Source organism: Amblyomma americanum, chromosome 8, assembly GCF_052857255.1.
Source record: "Amblyomma americanum isolate KBUSLIRL-KWMA chromosome 8, ASM5285725v1, whole genome shotgun sequence".
Taxonomy (NCBI): Eukaryota; Metazoa; Arthropoda; class Arachnida; order Ixodida; family Ixodidae; genus Amblyomma; species Amblyomma americanum.
In genome coordinates, this window is record NC_135504.1 from 14,061,078 (window position 1) to 14,074,818 (window position 13,741).

Consider the following 13,741-nt stretch of genomic DNA (forward strand, 5'->3'; position numbering starts at 1 on the left):
ATATCCTCAAGACGCGAACGGCAACGAAATAAGGCGCTTTAAACGCGGAATGTACTCCGCTTCCTGTTTGATGGCCACGTGATCTGGAACCGCAGGCTATGACGTCACGTCTTGTCTGGGTCACGTGCTGTGGCAGTGCGATGCGTGCGGAAGGAATTCACACCACGCACCGTTTACATCTGTGAGTGCGTAACCTTGAGTTTTGCTCAAAGCAACTGGTCCTCAGTGCTTCCTCATCAGTGCACAGTGGTTGTGAGAGAGAGTGGAGACGAGTGCAGCGCCCAGTGACCGCTAAGGCAAGTGCATCGCTGGTCAATGAGGGTCTTCTTTCGACGGCCGTACAGGAAGTTCGGTGAGCGCATCTTATCAGGATCTCTAACCGCGACGTTCGGCGAAGCACGTTATCCCGAAGGCATGGAGCGACGGCTTAAAGCGTGACCGTGGCTGAAGTCGACATGCGACACGCCTAAGGTTAGTGCCTCACATCTCTGGACTTAGTTTCTCTAGCGCGTCGTGCAACCAGCGGCGTTCTATATTTCTGTGACAGCTAGCAACCGTTCCGTTTGGCTGAGGTCGGAGCTGCGGGTGTTGATACGATCAAATTGAAGAGAGATGTTCTTCGTGGTGTATTCTGAGCAGTTTCTCGGACACCGTAGTTGCTCTTCTGTACATTGTTGTTACAGTTTACTGACCAGTGTTACCAGGGGACAACAAATTCATTGAAGAGAGCTTACTTTCGGTTTTGCGTGTGGCCGCGATGGCAGTGATCGTATTCGCGTGCTGTGCACCGGCGTTAGCGGGTGGCCGTTTTCTTTCCCATACTGCCGATTATCTCCAGTAGTATTCGCTATCAGGTTGATGAGTGCCAATCGAGGTGACAATGACGAGTTGACACAATGTATGGAGCAAGATTTCGAGGACTGCTTTCTGCGACAGTCGCTTTGAGATAGTGGGCGATATCGAAAGGCAGATAATGGCAAAGGTAGACAACACGGGTTCTTGCGCGGTGTTTTGTGCATTGATTGAATGCATACAAAAGAAGGTTTGAATTTGTGCTCGTACTAGCTGAGGAGTTTTTGCTAATGTATACGTATACATTCAACCCAGCTTCAAAGTTTGGAAAAGTGGCCATGTGGGTTAGGTGGTACTAGAGTTGGTACTGAATTTTTGTATATGTTCTGTTTTTTTTTAGTGAGCGCACAGAGTACAACAGCAGCAGAAAGGAACACTGGTGCTCTGTCTCATATTCTTTCTAATTCAGTGTTTGCCAGCACTTGTCATGTTTTTGTTCCTAATTAAACTTGATGAAATACACTGCCATATATGTCACTAAGGCATGTTGGGAGCTGGCACATTCGCTCCTCAAGAATACATGGCTCTTTATTACGCCGGTCTTCTTATAGCTGTTAGTTTGATACTTCAGTTCCGGTGCCGAATTACTGAAGCTCACTTGCTCATTGTTTCATGTGTTTTTTCACATGCTGTGACAGCATGTGGAGAATGCAGTTACATGTGGCATTAATTGAGCTTTTTCCTGCCTGGGCCATGTATATGTATGGTCTGCAGTATCTGAAAATAAAAAATAAAAAAAGCCCCCCCCCCCCCCCCCCCCATAATTCGTACTGTCTGATGTGAAGAGCTGAATTTTTTTTTTGCCCAATGCATTTGTACCTGCATGTGATGCATGCATCTCTGTGGTCTGTCTGGCACAGGCAACCAAAATAACGGTTTCATTGCTTCTCGGCTTTTTCATTTTTTTTGAGCTTCCGCAACTTATGTGTAAGGTTAGGCACTAGACCTCATATAGCTGATGCGTATAATTGTAAACACCACATGAGAATAGCATTACAGGCCACTTTATGTGACACTTCAGATGTCTCATTTGAAAATGTAGTGAAGATGGGAACTGGTAAACTTGTTTTCTGTGTACATTCATAGTTTGGAGGCATTGGACAAAGATCAGTGCTGATCAACATTTACTAATGGGTGTCATTACAGTCACTCATTATAACCATGGGGGCTACAGAAAAATTTTGGTTTCAGCATTGAGGCGTATAGGCAATGGCGCACCAATCCAAGTAGGATCATGTGCTGTGGCTTGTATGTAATGTGTTGTTTTTCTTAAGAGATTCACTTTGATTTGCTAGTGTAAAGCATCTGAGCATAGTGTAAGTATGGCATCTTGGCTTTGTGACCTCCTGTAGCTTGGTTGTGAGACCATTCATCACCGATACATGATGGAACCAATATGTTCAGTTACTGCATTTCTGGTTTAGCCTTACAGTGCATCTGATGTGGTGATTTGGCAGTTAATTGCAGCTTTCTGCTATTGAGTAAAGGATCACTGTTTTCAATTGTCAATCACATCTTGTGAGGTGAAATGCAAATTCACCTCTGCACTGAAATTTCGGTGTACATCAAAGAATCTGTATTTGTTGAAGTCATTTCGGAGGCCCTCTGTTGCAGTACCCATTGTGGCATGCAGTGTACCCTCAGGAAATAACGGAATCTATCAACTTTAAGTCTCTCAGTGCCATCTGGTGCTGACAAGCGTATGCTTAAGTTTAACATGCCTGTCCTGCATAAAGAACTACAACACACTTGTAACGACTTTTAATCTGCTACAGTGGGGGGCACGTCGTCTGCCATGACCACCGGCGCCACCTGGGATGAGCCAGAGGAGACTATTTCGCTCCTGGAGAGTGGTGCATAGATGTTCGTGCGGCTGCCCCAGCGCCGCTTCCACCTGGCGCTGCTCTGCCTCAGCGCCGTTGGGATCCTGTTCCTGACGCGGGAGGCTACACGGCGCTTCCACGAGTACCAGAAGTTCTACCGCTTCCAGGAGTATGCCTCACGGGTGAGTGAGTCAGCTCATTGGAGAGAGATAACGTGCCAGGGAGCTCAGTTTGGTTCTTTGCAGTAGCTGTATAGAGATCCTTATGTTTCTGCTAATACTTAACTGTTCTGGTTGCTACGGAAGGGCTTCCATCTTTAGCTGGAGGATGTTTAAAACTTCTGTGTGGACTACTCGCCTATGCGCATCATATTATTGTGCTTAACATACCATTTTATGGTTTGTGTTGCTTGGCAAGTAATTTAACGTAATTGATTTAGATTGTCTGGAATCATTGAAAAACTCGTATTGATTGCAACTGCTGTTTGCGGAGAAACGAGCCAAGCAGCTGATTCGACAGGTGGCGTCACCTGCCAGGAAGAGGCTTAACAGACACAGTGGGTGCACAAACTGGGTGGACAGGCAAGTTGCATGGTGTCGTCTTTGCTCGGCAGGTGACTGCACCACCTGCCAAGCATTAAGGCACCCGTTCTGTAGAAAATCCAGCGGCGGCGTCAACATTGTGAGCGAAAAATCCTCCAAAGAAGCAATCTAGGTGGGCCGCCTAGGTCATGTGACCTTGCGACATCATGTGACCTTGCAACACCACCACAGTGGAGGCGGCTTCAAGTGTATTTTGTAAATTCAAGGCTGGACTGTACATCTTTCAATGCTTCAACATGAGAAGGGTTGAAAATCTAACATTCTATTGAAAAAAACCTTTTTGATGTCCAGGTCGAAGACTTGAAGAAAGAAATGTCAGTCCTCGAAGCAAGCGCCGGTCAGCTGGAGAACCGGACGACCAACATCAAGCTCGACTTGCTCATTGGTCGCAAAAGGCGGCACTTCAAGGACATCTCAAGACTGGCAGTCCACTAGTGGCCACAGTTTTAACATGACCAGGAGTGCTGTGATATGTAATGCCTATGCGGTGGCATGCTTGGAACAGGGGCTGCGACAGTGCAAGTGCATCGTGTGCATAGATCTAGCAGCGGTGCATAATAAGGTCAGTTTTGGGTGGTTTCAGCGACCTGACATGCGAAAGCAAGAACATGTGGCCGAGTTTTGCTGCCTTGTGCAGTGTGCTTTGTTCCTCAACTTGCGTCCAACGCTGTGAACTTAGTGTTACTGTGCAAGGTTTTTGCCAAAACTGCAAAAAGTGCAGTGTGGAACTACAATGGCTTTTCTTTTTTTTTTTTGTCTCGGAGGCTTCTAAGTCAGGCTGCACATCATTGATTCTGTTTTCTTTTCTTTTTGATAGCAAGTAATGCTTATTTTGGGTTCATCATTTACACAAGCCCCCACTCATTTCAGGTACCTGCACAATCATTCCAGGGGTCACCACTGTAGTTAACCATTTCGAAGCAGTAGGCAGGGCCTACAAAATTGCCTTTAACTACACGTTTTTCAGCTTTATAGGATAACGGCATGCAGTTTTTTTGCTGCCAGAGTAATGTTTATTGTTATAAAGGATATACAGGCTAGCTCGTGTACAAGTTGCCAGTTATTGACCAGCCTGCTTTTGAAACAACTGCACATGACCGCTCAGAGGCACGGCGGAACAACATGAGAGTTGTTGGAACATGCTTTGCCAAAAGTTTGATAGATGCTGTATGACAAACCTTGTTATGACACGGTTTTAGTCCCTGGGCTCATCCTAGGGACTTTAATTGAAGCAAATGCCTTGAACCAAGGGTTGGTCAGACTGGTGGTTTATCTCGGTGATATAGATTGTTTTCCCATTCTTTGTGGACCTTTAGCTTCTATACATGTCACTGTTGATGGGCTGCTGCTGTGTAGCCAGGAACTGTACTGCTTGTGGCAACATCTTGTGAAGCTTTATTGAAACAAAATGAAATAGAATATTAGCAAAATTGTTTTGGCCTAGCAGACACACAAACTTGCATGGATGCAAAGTATCCAAGCCTAAAGCACTTGCATGATGGCGGGTACACAACACCACCTGGCCTATTGGACCAGCCATATTACTGCTCTGAAACTGTCATCGGGCTTGAAGGCTTACCAGCTGACATATTGCTTAATGCAGTCACATTTGTTTTATTTTCCAGCAAGGAAAGTTGCACACCGTGGCAACAGCAGTAACACTTTCATTCAGTTCACTTTCACAAGATGTTGCCACCAGTGCTAAAATACTCGGCACGCAGTACGCGTATGGCGAGCTGAGGCTCTGCGTTGTTGCACAAGCAGGTCTTGCGCAGATTTTCCGGAGTTGTCGTATTGTCTAATATCCACCTGGTGTGACTCCCGCTTGTGTTATTGTTTTCATAGGACCAGCATGGCATTATCACTTCGTACAAGCCAAATGTTGCCCATGCTTTGCCCCGTGAAGTTGATTTGCATGGCTACTTATAGCCGTAGAATCAAGGTTAACACGTTTACATGCTACCGTTGCTCTTGTTACACTGCCAAGTGGCGTTGCACCTGTGGCATGGGGCAGCTGACAGGAGTTGCATGTGTTGATTGCTCTGTGAAAGTTTATTATCAGGAGTAGCACTGCAGAGTTTTTCTTTTCTTTGTTAGCTTCCAAGAACATTCCATAATTGTTGAATTCAGCCTGTTGTGTTATAGCTCTCAACGATCAAGCCTTTCCCTGCAGTACTTGGACCTAAACCCTACCTTGAGTACATAGAGGCATATTTCGTTTATGTGTTATTAGGGATGTGCAAATAAGTATCGTTACGACATTAATGAGGAAAAAAAATTTGATGTGACCATTTTCTCTGCAAAGTTAGCTTTCGTGGGAACTGCTTTGTGAATTTGTTGCTTTGAGAATTAAGCAGCGGTCTTCTGTACTGAGATATATACCCGGTGCTATGTAAATGTTGAAAGCTATCTGTAGGAAACGGTTACCATCTTAATCTTGTGGGGCGCTTTGTTAAGCAGGGTGTTCTACGAATCTGTCCATGCTGTTTTTATACTGTTGTCAATTGCTTGCAGTAGTATATTAGGTAACAAGGAGGATAAAAACATTGGTGCACATTGATGTTAAATGTTGTCAGTGCTGAAACACAGTGTTTCCTTTCTTGTTGAGCGCTAAATAGTGAAAAGTAATTTAAGGCTACCCAAAGTTCAGCTGTACTGCAGTTGCTTCTTGTTATTTTGGGCGCTGTTCCAAGACGTAATGTTTCAGAATAAGTGATGCGTGCAATAGCTCTCTTGTCAGCATCAGCAAAACAAGGAATTGTGCAAGAACTAATTGAAAGTGTACCGGGGCCAGTCCTGATAGTTATTTATCAGAGTGTTGGGGAAACTGTTCCACATATTTTAGACAGACAGCTTAACTGAACAAGTGCAGAGGTAGAAAGAAAAAAAAATGTTGCATTTCATTGTATTGTGCAATTGAAGTTGTGGAATTATAAAGCAGATTAGGTTTCTAAAAAAAACCAACCTAATTCAACAGTTCATTTCAGTAACTGTTTGGCTGTCTGGTTTTCTATTGGTTGAGTTTGACTGCAATGTCAGGAAAGATTTAATGATGCCAAGCTGAAGTAGATGATTTCATGCAGTTGTGTAATTTAGCCTTAACTAACATTGTCACTTTTCTTTCACAAAAAAACTTCAAGTTGTAGAGGTCTCACTTTTATGTTTATACAGTGGCTTGTTGTCGGCAACATATTTGTTGAAGGGTGCTGTGCTTTGTACAAAAGTGAATGTTTGTTTCAATGACTTGCTTTCCAGTTACAGTGCTAGCCTCGGGGTTTCTGCCTTCTCTGTTCTGTTGGATTTTGGTGAAAATGTTCTCGTTCAGCTAATCTTTCATACATGAGCTCTACCAAAGATCGGAACTGTTGCGTAGTGATGTGAGCTTCACATGGTCTGCGCAATTGGTGTAGCTTGTTCTCGAAACACTACATGCCACACCTTTTTTAATGCATAAATATTTGTTCGTCAGCAGGAACAGCGCTGGGATATTCGTACTGGGGTGGGGATATGGGGAGGGGGGAGCACGGAGTAGAAGTTCTGGCCAGTAGCTTCGTGACATTAGCCCCCATAAAGATATGAGAGCCAGAACTGAATGCACGACCTAACAAACTTTTGAGTCATGCGTTAACTGAGAAAGCGCCCTCAAATTTGGGGGTGGCGCCCGCTACCCCTTGCCTCCTATGGGTGCCATCACTGTTCATCAAGAGCAATGCATGTTGTTGGTGAGGTAGCAGCAGGGTTCAGGAAAACAGGTCAGATGTTTTACAGTTAGTCTTAATGCTCCTTCGACTTACTTGCTCACTTAACAATGTCCACACTACTATTGTATAATACCTTTTGGGTACATTCTTGGGGTATTTATTGCCAGTGGCTGAATATCAAAACCACGCATCATTGACGACGAAGTAAGTGTTTTTCGAGCCTATCACTTTCCGCTAACGGCCTAGCTGTGTGCAATTTTTACTGTTGACGGTGTTCTCCATAATGCTCGTTTCAAGGAGCTGTAAATGTGTATGTGTGCATGTGATCTTGTCAAATCAGAAGGTGGCACAAATGAGATGAGAACAAATGTACCTTTAGGAAAGTATCTCTTTACGACTTGTTTCCCGGAGCAGTAACAATACTTACTGCTATTCCAGTTTCAGTAAAACGTCCCAAAACGACTGTGCTAATGCAAGTCAACTTTTTCTGCTGAGGGTGCAAGTGCTTCCAAATGCTATGATACATGTAGAAAAAGAAGAAAATGGTGTTGAACCCTGTAATAACAAAATGTGGAGATTATCAAATTTCTGGTTAACACGAGAAAAACAAAATTGTTTTTTTTTCGGCAGCAGGACATGTTTTGCTGGCTACGTGGCTTGTAGCACAACATGTTCGTGGTATGAGGAGTCAGTTAGCGACAACAGCATCACATGGCATGTCATCGGATCAAGTTGTTTTTTTCAACTACAAAGCGTGGAAGTATATTTTCTAATAACACTAGACATCATATATTAATCATCACCATCACCTGCTACATATATAAGCAATAATTGCTGCAACTGTAAAAGTGCTTATTTGCATTAGGGTGTTTTTGGCGTAGTACAGAGAGCCAAATAGTTGCATTATAGCAGATTTCAATTTTTTTTTAAAAAAAGCTGCAAGCACTGAAAAGTGCATCTCTGGAAGCTCCATCAAAGTGGAATTGCATGATGGAGAGAGTTCACTTTCGAGGCAGGCGTCGTGATTGCTACGCAAAGGTTTTATTTCAAGACTGTCATTCTTGCATGATTTTGTTATTGCAGGGTTCAACTATTGGCATATACTTTGCATTTCAATCTAGGAACAACTACCCGGATACTGATATTGCATCGGGGCCAAATGTTGTGGGTTCACATGTTTGCACAAGTCCTTCAGCTCACATGTTTCTTTTTTATTCTTGGGTCTTGAAAAAATGGGGCAATAGAGGCGGTATAATTGAAAGGTGCACGTGCAGGACAGGAATGAACTACCAATGAATCCTTACTTTTTGGCTTGTGATAACTTATATAACGTGATAGCATGCTACTTTGCTGCACATGAAAAATTGTTTTTGTGCACATGGTGATGGGTTTGACTATAAACATGTGCTATCGTGACTGAATAAGTTCAACTATTAGTCGGCACCTCTCTTCGTAAGTGCGCCTTTCAGTCATTTCGTCTTTTTGCACTTTTTTTTCTGGGTCTAAGATTGTGAACCAACCAGCCCAAACAGGAATTTTGATTGAGCATGCTCCTTTCTCACTCCTTTTTACCTGCAGTCTAATCTGCATGAGAACAACCGAGTGCCACTGATGGGAATATGCCCAAACGTGTTCCCCCTCTTGGAAGATTTCTGCATTTGACTCCTTTTAGACCTAAGCACTACCTTTTCCATCTGCTATACTGTGAAGCGCTGGTCGTTTGCTATCATGTACTCCGAAGCATTTTTAGCATGGGGTACAATGTGTTTCCGCAGTGCGCTTCGTTGTTAACTTTTGTAGTATAGAACCAAAAGATGGTCGCACAATGTTTTGTGGTGGAAATCTTGTTCTGCAGGTACACGCACGGGTTGCACTGTACGGTTGTGGAAATAAAGCCAACTATTTGTGCATCACTGTCAATCACTTCTTGTTGTTCAGTGATTGCAACCTTGTGCCTCTTTCTATAGCCTTGTTTCTTCCAATGAATGCCAAACACTGTGTGTCCGCTTTGGCAGTGCTTTTCTAAGTATTTTTATCATCGTCCCAGTTACATCTACTGCAGGACTCCCACTGATATCCATTAGACCTGTCCTATGCCAGCTGTAACCACCCCTATCCCTGCTGATATCTTAATCGGTCATGGATCTCAGAGGCTGTGCTACACCTCCATTTCAAAAAGGCGACAACCCGTCCTTTCTGGTGGGTTGGCAGACGTTAAAAAAAGCAGGCGAATCATGTACTCTGTGGTATCTATGTCCTGTTGTTTACGCAAAGCCAAGATCAGTGGTAAAGGTGGAAAATGAAAGCTCAAAAGACAATTTACGGTAACGAGAAGGCGGCCATATAATTCCAAGCAGTTGCATTGAGTGCGAAGAAATGGTAGATAGTGAAGTGCTTTGACGTAGCTTCGCTGTCTACAATCCTGGGTGGTGTGAGAACTGCAGAAAGAAGTTGATGTCCCTTGTCTTTGGAACATTATAGAGCACCTTTGAAATGCTTTTTGTTAGCCTTCGGTCTGGCGTACTCATCATCCACAAGTGCTGTCAAGCGGTGAAGTACCGTGGCCAAAGTGGTTATGCGTCTTGCGGAGAAGTCAGCCTAACTGGATACCATTACCCAAATTGCTGCCGCACTTCTCGGGCTACACGATGGCACATGTAAAATAATATTCACCGAAAAATCCTGATGACTGCATTCTTAAATGAACACCGAAAGAAGAAATACAAGATCAAAAGTCTGACTGCTACACTATACATGAAATGAGTAAAAAGGAAGTAAGCTTTCTTCTTGCACACTCCTTTTTAGGGGCAAGGTATGCTGCCCAAGCCCTGGAGTAGATTTCCATCACTAGAAATACGAAATACTTACAGTTGACAAAGGAAACAAATTTCCTCTTCGAAACATGCAAAGTTCACTTACGAAGATTTTAACCTACATTTCAACCACCTCTATTTGCTAACCTCAATTAAAAATCTACGGTGGACATGCTCAAAATTTCCTCCCATTGCTAATTGAATCAAGTGAATATGCTTTGCAGTGGGATTATACATCCGGGGCAGCATACCCTCCCCCTAAAGGGTGGTGCGCTAAGCAGCTTACTCCTTTTTTTTACACCCATATAGGCATATTCTTGTTTGGACTGTCGATTTATTTAGCTTGTGTAGATGCTCTAGTGCTTGCTGCTATTGTTTTGCGTTTCATCTGTATTTCTATAGCACAAAAAAGCACACACTGCAGTCATTTCATTCATTTCAACGTGCTCACCTTCTGTTCTGAATCTGATTCATAAAAAGCTTTTTTTTTTTCTTCAAGTGCCCCCAAACACGATGTCAAGCAGCGTTCCGGTTTTTAAAGGCCGAAAAGGGGCGGTAACTGTAAGGTCTTCTGAGTGACGCTTTTGGATTTAAATCAAAACGTCGCCAATGAATGACATTTGAGTCAAAAGTGGAAAATTTCAGCTCGTAGCATCGGCAAACCCGAGTTAAATGCAAAGCAGGAGATGTGAGGCGGTGTCTGCAATGTGCCTTTCCCTGCTTGCAAGCTAAGGGGCGTACGTGGCCTGGTACGCATAACCGCCCACTCTGAGGCATGTTTTCATAACTTGCATATATATGAACATATGGCCGTAACGCCAGTGGTTTATTTACAGCGCCAATGCAGAAAGATAGCAACTATATCACTTTTGATACTGAGGCGACTGCGGCGACCCCTGTTGGAAGAGCTGCGACGTCTTGCTCCACATCACATAGCTGCTTGATGCTGCGCCACGTAATATAGACGTTATTAGGCCGTCTCACGGAATCCGCCATTTTATGGTCTTAGAGCCGTTCTACACACAGTACGTATACAAGCCGCCATGGCATGGTTGGTACGAATAGAGCACCATATCATGGCCAATGCCTCCTTAATAAAGAAAGCGTTGTCTACGCGGCCGCTTTCTACATAAGTTGAGTAATCTGCTATCGGTCGCACCACTAGGCATCCTCAGACTTAAAAGCCGCGAGCTTCCTGGAGCTGAATGAACCAGCATCACCCTGTGTACCACATTATGGCGCTCAAACGGCGCTGTTGACGTCACGTGAATAGTGCAGTTACGTTGGAATAAGACGGCAGTTCGTCAGCAAGGTCATATTTTTTGCAATTACAAACATTACTGTGAAAATGCGAGTGTGCAGTCAAGTGTTGGACTGAATGAATTAACTTTATTCCCGGCATCATGGGGCCTCACGGTCGGGGTGCAGCAATTAGGAGGGTGTGCCTCCCAGCGGCTCTCAATACCGGAGACAGCCTGGAGAGTCTTGTAATAAGCTGTCTCCGCCTGACGGATGATGAATCTTTGCTTATCCGGGTCGTGGCTCCGGACAAGGGCGCTACTCTTAAATTCAAAATTTGGCGCCACAAGAAGGCAAACGTCCTGTACACGTTGACTGCCACGGCCGTCGGTAGATGGCAGCAGGCAGTAAAGAAGCGTAACAATGCCGCGATTTATGAACGATACCGAACAGCCGCAACTGCATCTACTCAGAATAAAGGTGAGACGACCTGCATTATCTGAATGTCTTTGTTGTAATGAGCCACCTTTATAAGGCACTTCACGAACATTAAGATTCAACACTAACAGAGCAACAGACGTCACTACAGGGTGAACGGTTCGGATGCGGTGGGCTGTGCTTCACAAGCTGTTCTTTATAGTTTTGGGCGAATAGTTTTGTGCCCTATCAAAGCTCATTCTGTGAACTCTGTGCGGACAACTTCAGAGACTTGGACTCAGTTCTTTCTCCTAGTGGTATGAGCATCCGCCTCGTATGCGTGAGGTAGGGAGTTCGATCCCCAGTGCCGCCGGGCACCAACGTACCCCAGATGAAAATGTCCGAATGGGATTCTTAATGGTCCAATTCAAATGGTTTATTGGCTAATTACCAATAGCTATTGGGACCAGCAGCTGCTGGAACCAGTAGCTACCCTTGTAGCACAAACAACATATATTTGGGTGAACCATTTATATACTGTCCTTCGTTTTCTAATTTTCCCGAAAAGCTACAAAAAAAATATTGAAGTTAAAGTGTCAATGTTAAGCACACTCTAAATATTATTGAAAAGACATGCAACCTGCACTAAAATATGTCACACTGCAGACCAGTCATATCGGTCTGTGGTGATTGAGAACACGCTGCTTTAAACCTAGCAAACACCAACAAAAACAAATCACTGGGATACATACAACTTATGCAGGGTGTTTCACGTAAGACTGCACACAATGTTTAAATATACGCTCTTTGAGCAAGAGCGCTTTTTCTTCGGCATAGCATTGTCGGCGGTCCATTACATTACATCAACATGCAGCTAAGGCGTGCTAACTAGCAGGCTGGTTAACTAATACTGAATAGTCAACTTTTTAACTAGAACTGTTAGGCTCCTTAATAATTGAGAGGCGAATAGCCGACCTAAGTAATGTCCATATCAATTTTTAGAATTTAGAAAACGTGGTTACTCTCGGTGTTGTGACACAACAAATTTTGGCTCTTTCGACGAGTTACGTGCACTGGAGAGGTTGCTTTGCCCGCGAACTTCTCGAAAGCGCATGTATTTTGGCACGATGTAGCCAGAATTTGTTCGGCCACAGCGCTGAGGGTAACCGTGTTTAAGAAATTCTAGAAACTGGTATGCATACTAATTACGGCGGGCTACACGCCTCTCAATAATTAAGGAGCCTAACAGTAATATATAAAAAGTTTATTCAATATTAGTTAACCAAGCAGCTAGTGAGCACGTATGTGTTCTGGTGTACTACACCGCTGACAATGCTATGCCGAAAAAAGAGCTCTTCTAACTCAGAAAGCATATTTTTAAAAATTGGGTAAAGTCTTAGGTGAAACACCCTGTATGCGGAACTCATACACTCACGCTCAAACTATTACCATAGACTCATCCTTATACCACACTCCCTAGTTAAGACACGTTTATGACTTGACTTCAAACGCAAGTAACAAATGAGTGCCATCGGTCACGTACAGCAGCACAAAGAGCGAGGCCTCTTCAAGGGGGGAGCAAAAGGCGGCTGCACTACCAGGGGGTGGGTAGAGCGCCCAGGCAGTGACGCTAAGCCTACCGGCCTGTCACGTTCTGTTCTGCAGCGGCTCGGCCATTTTCCTTCTTTGTTACGTCACAAATGATGCCAACGGGCTATTCTTGAATATTCAAAGCCGCCTTTGGACATTCATGAATAGAATTCTAGAAGCGCTTGTCTCAGGTTCGTGGTAATCTTTGGAAGTTCCGGGACGCTCAGCTAAGTGCCCGAGGCCTTCACAAAGACGGTAAAACACACACTCTAAACAAAAAGGAGTAAACTTCTCTCTAGCGCACTTCCTTTAAGGGGCAGGATATGCTGCCCAAGCCCTGGGGCAAATTTCCATCACTAAAGATACGGAATACTCACGGTTGGGAAACAGAAACAAAGCAGTATAACGAAGATTTTAACCGTGGTTTCAACCTCCTCTATTAGCTAACCTCAAGACCTCCGGTGTCACGTTAAAGGCCTCATCCCATTGCTAACTGCGTCAAGTTACTATGCTTTGCAGTGGGAATGTATACCTCCGTTGCCGAGATTAAGCATTCCGTATATTTAGTGATCGAAATCTGCACCGGAACTTGGGCAGCATACTTTGCCCCTGTAGAGAGGAGTGCGCTAGAGATCAGCTTACTCCCGTATGGCGTATTCGTGCTTACAGTGCACAAAAGTCACAAAATGTTGACGACATAACCA

General features: G+C 44.1%; 1 long non-coding RNA gene across 1 annotated transcript; it reads left to right on the plus strand.

The window, feature by feature from the left end:
• The first annotated feature begins 122 nt into the window (after positions 1-122).
• LOC144100945 (uncharacterized) lies at positions 123-8,898 on the plus strand. Its single transcript, XR_013307900.1, has 3 exons — positions 123-471; positions 2,628-2,857; positions 3,569-8,898. It is a non-coding gene; the product is annotated as an uncharacterized LOC144100945 (long non-coding RNA).
• The last annotated feature ends 4,843 nt before the right edge of the window (positions 8,899-13,741 follow it).